The sequence below is a fragment of the Antechinus flavipes genome, chromosome 3, assembly GCF_016432865.1.
Source record: "Antechinus flavipes isolate AdamAnt ecotype Samford, QLD, Australia chromosome 3, AdamAnt_v2, whole genome shotgun sequence".
NCBI lineage: Eukaryota > Metazoa > Chordata > Mammalia > Dasyuromorphia > Dasyuridae > Antechinus > Antechinus flavipes.
In genome coordinates, this window is record NC_067400.1 from 75,591,894 (window position 1) to 75,605,767 (window position 13,874).

The 13,874-nt window shown below is 37.8% G+C and overlaps 1 pseudogene; it reads left to right on the plus strand.

Annotated features, from left to right (window-relative positions):
* The first annotated feature begins 496 nt into the window (after positions 1 to 496).
* LOC127557030 (UBX domain-containing protein 6-like) lies at positions 497 to 12,916 on the plus strand (annotated as a pseudogene).
* Positions 12,917 to 13,874: the final 958 nt, after the last annotated feature.

Consider the following 13,874-nt stretch of genomic DNA (forward strand, 5'->3'; position numbering starts at 1 on the left):
CTTAAATTTAAAATTTACTGGAAAATTTCCTGCCTAATCCTCAGACATCTGAGTACAGAAAAGCAGGCAATTTTGATTCCTTAGCAAAGAGGAACGATTTGTAGAAGCTTCAACTTAGACAAGTCACTTAAACCCCCTCAGCCTCAGTTTTTCTTCACAAAAGGATAATATTAGCACCTGACATAGTATTGCTATGAGGCTTAAATAAGTTAATGTATATACAAAATAATTTTAAAATCTTAAGGTCCTATATAATACTAAGTGCTGTTATATACTAGGTGCTAGGAAATAGCAGAATATGAATTAAATAAATATTTCTTTTAGGACATAGTGAACACTAGGATCAGGCCCAAATTCTGTGTATCTGGGTATGGATATGTATCTCTTATCTGCATAAGAACTCCAATTAGGCAAAACTAAGACTGGGACTTTTTTTTTTTTTTTTTTTTTTTTTGGAGATGGAGGAGGTATGTAGGGGAAGCAGGAACAGGGGTTAATGTTCCAAAAAGAGAACTCTCCCAGCAAGAATACAGAAGTTCAGGGAGAGGATGATAGTCCCCTAGAAAGTCTCCTAGGAATGGATGGTCAGTAAATGTAATGACTTCTCTAGAAAGATGTGTATCTGCATTCATCTGCATGAATTCGTATTTGTGTATTAATATATGCTTTCCCTCAGTGAACATAATTGATTTCTCTTTACCACATTCTGATCCACAAGAAATGTCTACATACTCCAAGGTTCTCACTTGATTTTCAGATATGTATTCCTCTCTCTGTCTTTTGTCACATTATACTACAACATATAGTATAGAGAGATAGATTTGGACATGGAATTGATAGGGAGGGAAAGAGAGGAGGGGGAAGGGAGAAGAAGAGGAAAAGGGGGAGAGGGGAGAGAGGAGGGGAAGGAGAGGAATGAGAAGGGAAGAAGGGAGAGAGGAGGAAAGGAAAAAGGAGTGGGGAGGAAGGAGGAGTGGGAAGAAGGAGAGGGGAGTGGGGAGGAAGAGAGGGGAGGGAGGGAGGAAGGAAGGAGAGGGAGGAAGGTGGGGAGAGGGAGGAAGGGGGTGAGGAAGAGAGAAAGAGCAAGAGAGAAGGAAAAAAAATGCTGTGTTGCTCAACTGAAACTGGTCAGCTGGGTTCCCAGGGAGGCATCTCCTAGTATTAACAGGTTATTGTTTATCCTTCATTCTCAATGAAGACCATGCCATCAGGACCATGATACCATAACTTACAAGTCATTTATTACCTAGTCTAAATTACTAGTGCTATGTTAGAAATGCATAATAATAATCTATTTATAACCTTAATACAGCCAATCAACATTTCTTGTGTCATTTGACAAAAGCAAGAGCTGATGTAATTCTTCTCAACTGAACAATTTTCTATCATCTCCATAAATGTTTTGCAGATTCCTCTGAAATGCTCTAGACTCATAAAATAGAAACTTTTAATATGTATTCTTTTCTTTCTTTTTTTTTTTTTTTAGACACCAATTCAATAGTTTATTAACTGGAGAGAGATACTGCGACCAAATGGATCTTGGTCCCAGGAATGGACAAGACTATCATCTCAAAGAGTCTGGCAATTAAGTATCAGAGAGCAAGCTTTTTATAGGATAACAAGAACAATGACATAATGGGGGAGGTACCTGGATGAGAATAACCTAATTATGTATTCTTTTAATAAAAAATCAATTTACATAGTACTATTTAACCAACAGAAAACAAAAGAACATAATATTGACTTTTTCTAAAGATTCTTATTCATTTGTTCTTAATGAATATTTTTAATCAATCTATGAAAACATTAGTGTGACAGAGGAAAGAAGGCCTTAGAGTCAGAAAGATCTGGGTTCAATCCCACCTCAGACAAATATTACTTGTATAACCCTGGGAGAATCATTTAGTTTCTCATTGACCTAGGCAATTTTCTAAGTCTATAAGTTGCAAGAGCTCTATCCAGATCTTTTTATTGGTTTCTTAAAAGTGCGGCTAAAGACTGTGTGACTCAACAAGGAGGACAGTTTTCCATTGGTGTGTTGAACTTTTAAATGCAATTTGCAATAAATTATGAAGAAACGTGTTAATTCACCAGAGTTCATAATCTGAATTTTGAGAACTTCAAAAAAAATAAATTTGATAACTATATTTCAATATCATTGGCTTACTTTTCAAATCTATCATTTTCTTTATGCATTTAAAAAATTGGAATAGTCATGTTAAAAACTACCTACATGGGATAAAATTATATAATTATAGTTTTAATGCTAGAAAGGACCATAATGACCATCTAATACAGAAATGTCAACTATGTAGTAGGGCTGTAAATATCAGAGAACACATCCTTGCTGACTGAACTAGATTAAAATGTAATTGGGAAATATTTAATAAAATAAATAAAAATATAGTAAAACAGGTAAAAATACATTTTAAATCTAGGTCAGTATAAGATAAAAGTCTGGCACCAAATGACAGGTTTCAGAACACAGTTCCTAGTTCAAAATACAAGGCACAAGGCACATGTGAAGAATTTACAATGACTTTCTTATTGCCAAATGGACCTTAATTTATGAGATGAGGTTATGGACAAGTGAAGAGGTAAAATAGATACCAGGAGTGGTAAATATGAGATAGATTTGGGACAGCATATAGTTAGAAAGGAAAGAGGCTTTAACAATTAACAATAGAAAAGATAAGTTCCCTAGTGGAACTCACAATTAAGACAAAGGGAATATACCATGGTGTGGAAATGTGTCATTGACTGGTAAGCTAAATTCTATGGCAAAGAGTTAGTTAGCTATAACAAAGGGAAAGATACCATGACATATGGGGTAAGGGAGAGAAGAAAGATGCCATGAGGAAGAATACTGTGATGGGCTAACCCCAAGAGAGATTCAATAAAGATGGCATGGCCATGGACAGATTTACAGGGGAAATTTAACCTCAGGGATGTAACATTTTACTTGACTCTCTTACTAAAAACAGTAAGGTGAGATTTCCCAAGACTCCACAGGGGTGAGACTATAAGGCTGAGCTGATCCTCATCAATGTCCTTCCCTGTGTGCCTCAGGCAATATTATAACTTATGACACCAAAAGATGAATCCTTTCAGATTGGAAGGATTTTTTCCCAATGAATCTTATCTTTTCAATATATAGTCCAAGTATTTAAACTTTAACTTCAGTATTTGACCTTCCAATGAATAGACTGAATTAATTTCTTTCAGTATTGACTGATTTGAACTCCTTGCTGTCCAAGAGATTCTCCATCTTTGGCTACAGATTATGATCAATCTGATTTCAATATTGACCATCTGGTGATGTCCATGTGTGGAATTACCTTTTAGGTTGCTGAAAAAGAGTATTTGCTATAACTAACAAATTATCTTTCCAAAACTATTATTCTTTGCCCTGCTCATTTTATACTCCAAGGCCAAATTTGCCTTTTATTCCAATTATCTTTTGATTTCCTACTTATCCCCAATGATAAATATGACATCTTTTTTTCTGCTATTTCTAGAAAATATTGTAGATCTTCAAAGAACTAATCAAATTTGGCCTCTTTAGCAGCAGTGATTAGCGCATAGATTTGTATTATTGTGATATTGAATGACTTGCCTTGGATTCCAACATATCTTTCTGTTATTTTTGAGATCATATCACAGTAATGTTTTTTTTTTTTTACCTTCTTACTGAGTATCAGGGTTACTCTATTTTTCTTGAAAAATTCTTGCCTACACTAGTATATGCAGTGATCATCTGAATAAAATTCACCCATCCTCATTCTTTTAAATTCATTGACAGTCAAGGTTTCAATGTTTAATTTTTCCATCTCCATCTCACCTTGGTTTGTAGATCTTACATTCCAAGTTCCTATGCAGTATTCACATTTTGCTTTCATCATTAGACACATTCACAGCTAAGCTTGCTTTCACCTTTGACCTATGGGCTTCATTTGTTCTGGAGCTACTTGAAGTTGTCTTCCATTGGTTAGAGCACCAGATCTCCAAAATAAGTGGCACTAGTTATAAGGAGAAGTAGCTGAAAAGAGCTCTCAATAAATCATTACTATATAAATGAGTAAGAAACAGGCCCTCTCTTCCTGCTTTGCTTAGTCTTTTGTGAAAAAGGCCTAAAGCACTTGCGGTGAAATATCTCTGGCTTTTTTGCTATGAAGCCCTTTGGCACATTCTCTCCTGGAAGCTCCCTGGAGTGTTCTTAATAACACTTGGGGCAGAGAGAACAGCCAAATCATGCCATAATAACTGTTTCCAGGTGCATTGTTATTCACGCCCAAATTGTGTCCTATTTTCTATGCAAATGCCACAACCAAGGCCTGAGTGAAAAGTGAATTAACAATGAGCCCTCAGCCTCTTTTGGCCCCTAGGATACCACTTGCAGATATACAAACTGGAGAAACTTTTTTGTTTTGTTTTGTTTTGTTTTGTTGTTTAACTCTAGGTATAATTTTCATTTTCTATTTCAGTTAGTAAAGACCAGGTTTTAAACAGAAAAGCTTTTTCACTTATTTCTCATGATCAACACTCCCTCTAAAAACCCATCAAAAATGTTTCCTTTTAAAGATATTTTATTTCAATTTTTAATGGGAATCCAATTCCAATTTCTTCTAAGTTTCTCTGTTCTGGTTCTTTTGAAATCAATTCATTTTCCTAATTCAAGAAATTCAATTCAGCTAATGTTTGTGAAGCACCTATGTCCAAGATATCAAAAATAAATTCCTTGAATGACAGTGTGCTCCCCCTCCCCCCTCCTTCCCCATCTCCTTTCTCTTTTCTTTCTCTTTCCTTTTCCCTCTCTTCCTTCCTCATCTCCCTCCTTCTCCCTCCTCCCCCTTTCTATTCTCCTCTTCCTCCTCTCCTCCTCCTCCTTTTCCTTCCCACTTTCCTCTCTCCCCTCCTGAAAGATATAATTATAAGGACAAGATTCTGTAGGCCTTGGCCCTCAGTGTCCCTCTGTGTCCATGGAGTAATTACAGTATAATGAACTATTATTCATCCCTGTTACATGATTGTTTGATAGCCCTAGGAACAAACATAGTTTACAGAACAACATCCTGGATGGATTTTGGCCAATTCCACCAAGGACGCATTATCTATGTACTGGAACTAGCCACTCCAGTAATAATTCTTTCATTTTTGACAGGCTCTGGCAGGGTTGCCCTTTCTAGACTTGCTCAGGAAGGTGAAGTTATCCTTGAGGGTATATAGCCTTCTTTGTTCCTTGGGTTCTTTAAGTCACATTAGGCTAATCCACAAATTGGAATCTTGCCCTTGGAGAGGAGACTCTGCCTGAGACCTCCTGGTAGGGACTTTCAGGGTTGTACTCCGGGATTCCCTAGAGGTAGGTCTGCAATGTTGGTGCTTCCCCCATTCGGTGATGAATTCTTTCTTCTCTTCTCCCCTGGTCTATATATCACTTTATATTATGTTAGTTATATTAATCATAGGATCTCTTAAGTGCTTTTGTTGTAAGAACTGTATTGTTGACTCTTGTTTTCCTTTTTTATATAATTCGTTATTATTAAACATTTTCATACAACATGGTGTCTCAGGTCTTATTGTGGGAACAAGCCATTCTCTAAGAGCAAATTCATAAACCTTAACCTAACATCTCCCCTCACCTTTCCCTTTTCTCTTCCCTCCTCTCTCTTTCCCCTTCCCCTTTGCCCTCTATCTTTCCCCTTCCCCTTCACCCTCTCTCTTTTCACTCTCCCTCTGCCTCCTCTTGTTCTACCCCCCTCTCTCCATAGTTACCAAGGATCTCTTAATTGTCAAATCCAATAGCCTTTTCTCACCCATTATTCTTCTTGACTGCAATTTCTAAGGAAGCAATATGGCTGAGAGGAAGAACATGGACCTCATAATCTGAAAGACAAGTCTCTTTTGCTGAATCTTCATTAGGGCCATGCCCATTTACTATTCATACCTCCTAGGGATCTGGTTACATCTTCTTTTTTTCTCCTGCTCATACTAGCAGATTTGGTAATACCATGTGTTTCTATGGATTTAATTATCATTTCTATGCTGATGATTCTCAAATCGACTTTTGTTCAGCTCTCACCTCTTTGCAGACCTTCAGTCTCATGTTAACTGCTTTTCAGACATCTTGAATTCGATATCTCAAAGATATCTTAAACTTAACAAACATGTCCAAAACTGAATTATCTTTCCCCAAAAAACCTACTGGTTTTCTAGCTTTTCTATCATTGTAAAGGGCATAATCAGCCTCCCAGTCACCTACGCTGGCAACCAAAAAGGCATTATTCTTACTCTCACCCTTCCATGTCTAATCTTTTGCTAAATATAGATTCCACCTTTGAAAAGTTTCTCATATAGTCATAATTTTTGCCTCCTTCACTGCCACCACTCTGATTCAATTTCCCTTATCAATTCCTGACTGGACTTTGGTAATGGCCTGCTGTTTGGTCTCTCTGCCCCCTCTCTCCATAACCTCAGTTCATTCTCCACTCAGCTATCAAACTGTTGGCTAAAGTGCAGATCTACTAAGTCATATATCCAGTCAGTAAATCCCAGTGGCTTCCAATCACTTCCAGGATTAAATATAAAATTCTCTGTTTCACTTTTAAAGCTCCTCAATCCCTTCCTACCTTTCCAGTCTTCTTACCTTTTATTCCCCTGGCATACTACATGATCCATGATGCTGACCCCTTTACTATTCCTTTAACAAGACATACCATCTCTTGAGTCCAGACATTTTCTTTAGCTGTCCCTTTTGCCTGGAATGCTTTTCTTTCTAATCCCTTATTCTTTTTTCTTCTGGCCTTTGTCAAGTCTTTGCTTTCAGCAAAGGGTTTTATCTTCTTTCTGCAAAAAGCTTTTAGAATCACTACTAATGCCTATCCTCTGAAATTACTTCCATTTTTTTCCTATATATTTCTTACTTGTATATAATTCTTTACATGTTATCTTTCTGATTAGATTGTAAACTTCTTGAAGGCAAGGGATGGTTTTGGTTTTTGCTTTTTTGGGGTCCCCAGCACTTAGCATAGTGCTAAGTAAGTGCTTAATAAATGCTTACTGATTTAATGCTGAGCAAATCAAGCCCCATGATAATGCAAGGTTCCTTGAAACAGAGCCATAATCATTCATAGGCATTTAGCCTAGTCATCATCACAGGAAAGTCCAAGTGAATGAAGAATGCCTATTGCCAAGTTTCAACATCCATTTGGATAGAAACCATATAGAACTAGCCAACAGGACAACAGGACTCATATCTGGGAAAAAACAGTACAGAAGGAAAATGAACTGTGTCTACATCTGAAGAGGAGAGGAAAGGGTGCCGGAGTGAATTCAGGAAACTGCAAAGCTCTTTACAAATAACATTATTCCATGAAAGCATGGAATACAAATATTTTACTATTTGGATCTATGGTTAGAAGGGAAATTGATGATATCTAGTCTAACTCCTTCACTTTAGTGATATGAAAACTCAGGCCTAAGGAATTTAATACTTAAGATCATTTGGTCAATAAGCATCAGAAGAAAATATTTGAAACCAGGTGTTCTGATTCCATACCTAGTATTCCATCCTTGGTACTGATTGCTTACTATCTTCCGGGTATTGTGATAAAGATAGGGCCCCAGGTCACAATTAGACTGGCCAGCCTTGATAAATAAAAGGATCATTCCTTCCTAAGGATCAGAAGGAGATATAAAAAGAATGTCCAGTTCTTTTCAACTTTCTCCTCTGTTTCAAAGCCTTATATACTTGTTCTTTGCTCTTCAAACCTTTCCCAATTCCTATCTAAGATATTTCTCTCTACTTGAGAAAAAGGAGTGGAAAGTAAGAGGCATTAGAATGAGGAAAATCAAAAAGAGGAAACATCAGAACAAAGGATATCTTTATAGAGTTTATGAATACATGATAGAAATGTATTTTTTTCATAATCAATGGTGAAGGTCAGCTTTCTTGAAGGTAGTGATTCCTATCTCTTCCTCTGCATCATTCCACCATGATAATTCAAGGACAAATCACATCATTCATTGCTTGTTTCAGGGTTTATTTACTCACTGTTGCTACTGAGCAATACAAAAGCACTAAGGTTGAAGATCATGGAGTGATAGATTCAAGAGAACAAGAATTTTTTTAAACAATAGGAGTATAGAATATGAATAGTGAAAAAAGTTACTTATGTTAGAAAGAGGGTTAGTAAATTGAACAGAAGAAAAGTAAGGGTTCAAAGAGAATAAAACTACTAATCATTGGGGAAAAAATACCAAATTAGAAATCTAGAATCTTACTGGAGCACTTTAAGCTCTCAGTTCATTTAGTTCATTGTAGATGAAGAAACTGTAGCCTACAGAGATTTTAGTGATGTGACCAAACTCATAGCAAATAGCATTTAACAAATCCAGGATCTGAACTCAGGCTTCTGACTCCAAATACAAAGCCCTTTCCACTTCACCATTCTAGTCGAATTCCTTAATTTAATAGGTGGGATAAGGATTGGAACTAGTTTAATATTTCACTGATATAGGGAAATCCCAGCTGAGGAAACTACCATTATGGATCAGCACCCTCTCTTCAAAATACAAGCCTAAAAGAGTTGCCTATAATAATGAGACATTAAATAACTTGCTGAGTCACCTGTTTCTGCAGATGTGCGTCTGAGGTGAGACCTGAATCTAGTTTCTCCTGATTCCAAGACCAGCTTTCCAACCATTATGCAATGCTGCCTCTCATTTAAGGCTAACTCTATACATTACATTTCATTTCCTTAAACTGTGATTTACAACCCAATATGGGATCTCATAAGTGAATGTGAGAGTCATGAAATTATAGTTTATTGTCAGCAAATGTTTTATTTGTATATCTATTTTATGTACTTGGGGTGACATAAAAATTTCTCAGGTGTAAAGAGGTTGTGAGTGGAAAAAGTATAAGAAGCCCTGCATTATACCACAATGCTTCTCATTCAAGATTATTCCTGTATCCATTATTCCATACTGCCTCTCATTTTATAAATAAGAAAAATAACATCACATTCATTGAAAGTAAATTTTTAATTGGGTGTCTATGTAAAGGGCTAAAACTCTGAAAAAGATATGCTTGAATCAGACAACCGAGCACTTAAGGCAAATTACCTATTCGATATGAGACAATGATTCTATTAGCATATGTTTGGAAAAATGGCTCTTCTCACAATTGATGCAGGCTCAATGTTAAGATAATCATGGGCAAGGATTAGAGGTGGGGGGACAGAGGTCAGAGACTCACTTTGAAATAGGATGAGGAGGAGAGAAGTTGATGACTTTGGACTCTAGAATCCAGGAGCCTCGTGGCAATTTGTCTGTCTCTTTCACTTCTCCCTTTAAAGACCAAGGACTTTAATTTATCCTGACTGGATGATCCTGAGGCCTCCAGGGAGCTAGCCAGGACTTAACATGTCTGTATTTTTTTTGAGGCCTCAGTAGACTATAGCTTTTGCTGATATTCCTGACACTACAAGGATTAGTATTATAAGAATCAGGTACCTTTGGGATACCCATCAGCCCAATCTGACACAATAGCCAATGATTATAGTAATTTACTGTTTGATAAATCCCAAAACTCCAGTTTCTGGCATAAGAACTCACTATTTGACAAAAATTTCTGGGAAAACTGGGGAAAACATGGCAGAAACTAGGCATAGACCAGGTAAGGTTGAAATGAGTACAAAATTTAAATATAAAAGATGATACCATAAATGAGTTATAGTTTACTTGCCAGATCTTTGAAGAAGGGAGACATTTATGACCAAATAAGAAATAGAGAACATTATGAAATGCAAAATGGATAATTTTGATTGTCAAATTAAAAAAGGTTTTGCAAAAATAAAACCAACATGGCCAAGATTAGAAGAAAAGCAAAAATTGGGAAACATTCTTTACAGCCAATGTTTCTGATAAAGACCTCATTTCTAAAATATTTAGAGACTGGAATCAAATTTATAAGAATACAAGTCATTCCCCAATTGATAAATGGTAAAAAGGTATAAACAGGAAATTTTCATATGAAGAAATTAAAGCCATCAACAATCATATAAAAAGGTTCTAAATCTCTATAGAGTAAAGAAATGCAAATTAAAATAATTCTAAAGTTTCATCTCATACCTATCATATTAACTGGGATGATAAGAAAAAAAAATAATGATAACTATTGGAGGGTATGTGGGAAAACTGGGACACTAATGCTCTGTTGGTGGAGTTGTGAATTGATCCAATCATTCTGGAGTGGAATTTGGAACCATGTCCCCTTTGATCCAGCAGTGCCACTTAAGGTCTCCTCTTCCTCATTTTCCCTACCCAATTCTGAAACTTTGTATTAGTAAATCTACTGCTATCTATGAAATACCTGCACCCCATATCCCTGAAATTTATAGAAAAATTTCCTGACAGTTTCCAATTTACAACTTTTAGAATATGACTGACAAGAAAAATTCTTTTGAAAGAATGGGGCAATGTCTTTCTCCCTTTTCCTTCCATTTTTAGTCCTCCCTCCCCACCCTGCTAACCATATATTCGCTCCCTTCACTACATTTTTACATATTCAAATTATCCTTTATTCTCACTAGAGTATCATCTCCATAAACCCTAAAAAAATTTGGTAAAATAAAAAGTAACATTATAAGCAAATTAGAAGAAAGGATAATTTATCTCTCAGATCTGTGGAGAAGGAAGAAATTTATGGCCAAAGAAGAGCTTGAAAAGACATTATTGAATGCAAAATGGATAATAATATTAAGTTAAAACGTTTTTATACAAACAAAATCAATGCAGACAAGATTAGAAGGGAAGCAATAAACTGAGAAAACATTTTTACAATTAAGTGTTCTGATAAAGGCTTCATTTTAGAAATGAATATATAGAAATATATAGAGAATTGACCTAAATTTATAAGAATTTAAGCCATTCTCCAGTTGATAAATGATCAAAGGAAATGAACAGACAATTTTCAGATGAAATTGAAACCATTTCTAGTCATAGGAAAAGGTGCTCTAAATCTCTATTAATCAGATAAATGCAAATTAAGATAACTCTGAGGTATCACTACACACCTCTTCGCATTGGCTAAGATGACAGGAAAAGATAATGTTGAATGTTGGAGGGGATGTGGGAAAACTGGGACACTGACACATTGTTGGTGGAATTGTGAACGAATCTAACCATTCTGAAGAACAATTTGGAACTATACTCAAAGGTCTATAAAACTGTGCATACCCTTTGATTCAACAATGTTTCTACTGGTTTGTATCCTAAAGAGATCATAAAGAAGGGAAAGGGGTTCAAGCCTGAGTCTGTCCCAGCCCCCGCTGCTGCTTCCACTTCCCCTTCCCCTTCCCCTCGGCTGCCAGGAAAAAAGTTCTTTCAGGAGATCAAGGCTAACATCAAGTTCAAGAGTCCGGGGCCTGGGCAGAAACTCGCAGAAACTCACAGACACGGGTGGGGAGGGGAGAAGGGAAGGGGAGAAGAGGTGGGCAGTCTCCAGGGAACTGCAGAGCCAGCAAGTAACCAAGCAGTCCCTCTACGGACTAATCAATAAAGCCCAAATGGCAGCCGCGGCCCTGGCCAGGCCACAATCCCAAGGACCCACATCCCAAGATTCTATCCCGAACCAAGTGAAGAAGGAATTACAATCAGAAGCCACTATTAGTGGGAATTCTGAGACTTCTGGAACAAATGCACTCAAAGCTAAGGAGAAGGGGTCTTCAAATCTATCTCTGACTGGGTTTATTTTACTTACCCATTCACTGAAGCCACCTTGAGAAAAGACCAATGAGATGCCCATATGAAAGAGGCCATTAACAAACACTCGAAAAAGACCCAGTGGCTGCTTCCATCATAAAGATTCATACGTTTAACAGGAACTGAGAGAAAGTGAAATTTAGGGGTGGACACCATTTGCCAAGTATCTAGATAATATCCGTCTTCACCCAGAAGAGAAGAAATGTAGGAAAATCAAGTTGTAAAATAAAGTGTTTCAGGAGCTTATCAACTGCCTAGAAGGGGCCAACGAGTTTTTCAAGGCTGTGGGCTTTGAGAAGATGACTCTCCCTATTCCAGAACAAGATACCTCAGAGGTACTGAATAAGGAGGCCCTCGCTCAAGTGGAGAAGCTGGAGCAGCACAAAGTCACCCTGCAGACCTCAGAACCAGTGCGGGCTCAATTGAACTGCCTGCGACAAGTCTTCAAGCCCTCCCCCTGGTTGCTAGTTAGACCTACCTGGGGACCTTTGTGACCTCACAGCTGAGGAGCTCAAGCAGGAGCAAACGCAAAGGGTCGGTGTGGTGAAGAGGCGGAGAGGCTGAGTGTGCTTGGGGCCAAAACCATGCGTGAAAGGGAAGAGCAGCAGAAAATGCGAAAGTATATCTACACCCTCTTACGGTCCATTTTCCCCATGGGCATATCCTCCCGGGTACCTTCTATGCCCGGGAGCGGCTGTCCACACTCTACCCAGGGGTCCTCAAACTTTTTAAATAGGGGGCCAGTTCACTATCCCTCAGACTGTTGCAGGGCCGGACTATAGTAAAAACAAAAATTTTGTTTTATGGGTCTTTAAATAAAGAAACTTCATAGCTCTGGGTGAGGGGGATAAACGTCCTCAGCTGCCACTGTATCTGGCCCGCAGCCATAGACGGTCTACACCTTTGTGAGGAAGGCATTGCAGGATGACTGGCTGTCCTTTGAACTGCTTCCCGGGGTGGAGGAGTGGGGGGTGGGGGCAATAAATTGTTGGATGAAAATTTAGCCTTCAACGATAGTGGGCTGGGGCCTTCAGCTCTTGTGACTTTCACTTGGGATACAGACACCTCGGAAAACATCAAGGCATGAGGGGCCAAGCAGCCCCCGGGAATTCTGAAACCTGAACTTCTTGCAGCAGTAGAAAATCTCGCATGAAATAAAACCTCTGCTTGGCCTCGGCCCCATTGGTTCTGTCTCATGCTCCTTCCCTTCCTCTACCTCCTTCCCTTGTCCTTTCTGTCTCCCAGATTCTAAGCAGAAATCACCTGATTCTTGTGACTTTTTGCTTAGGGAGAAAGGCTACAATATGGAGGTGGAATTGGTTCAAGAATGAGGAAAGTTGTCTTCTCAATATAGGCAGACCAGGATATATGGGTAGCCTTTTCCTGTACTCTGTCACTTTGATTTTGCGATTAGGGTCATAAGAACTTCCCCGATCCCAGAGAACATGGCTAGATATAATTTTGTGGAAGCCCCCTACCTATCTTGGAAAAGCTAAATTTGTGCTGCTTTTTGTATACATGATTTTTTAAATTTGCTCATAAATAGCTATTAATGTACAGTTTATTTAAATTAAGGAATAGTATGAATAGAGAGATGCTGGTCATTTCATCGGTGGGGGAGCAAGTCTAGAGCATGAGGGAAGGATTTCCTTAGCTGATGGGATCTACTTCAGAACTGGATTTGACTACTCTCTTATGTTCTTGTTGTATCAAAAAAAAATGGACAAAGAAGCAACTGGTATGCCACTATATGATACCTATAAACATTAAATTATGAATTTGATTAAATACAATATTTGAATTTTTAAAATGAAGGAGGATAAGGGACCCACATGTGCAAAAATGTTTGTGGCAGCCCTTTTTGTAGTGGCAAGAAACTAGAAACTGCCCATCAGTTGGAGAATGGCTGAATAACTTATGATATATGAATATTATTGTTCTATAAGAAATGATGAAGATGATTTCAGAGAGGCCTCAAGAAACTTATATGGACTGCTAAGCAAAATGAGCAGAACAAGGACATCATTATACATAGCAACAGCATGATTATGCAATGATCAATTCTGATGGACATGGCTCTTCTCAACAATGAGATGATTCAGGCCAGTTCC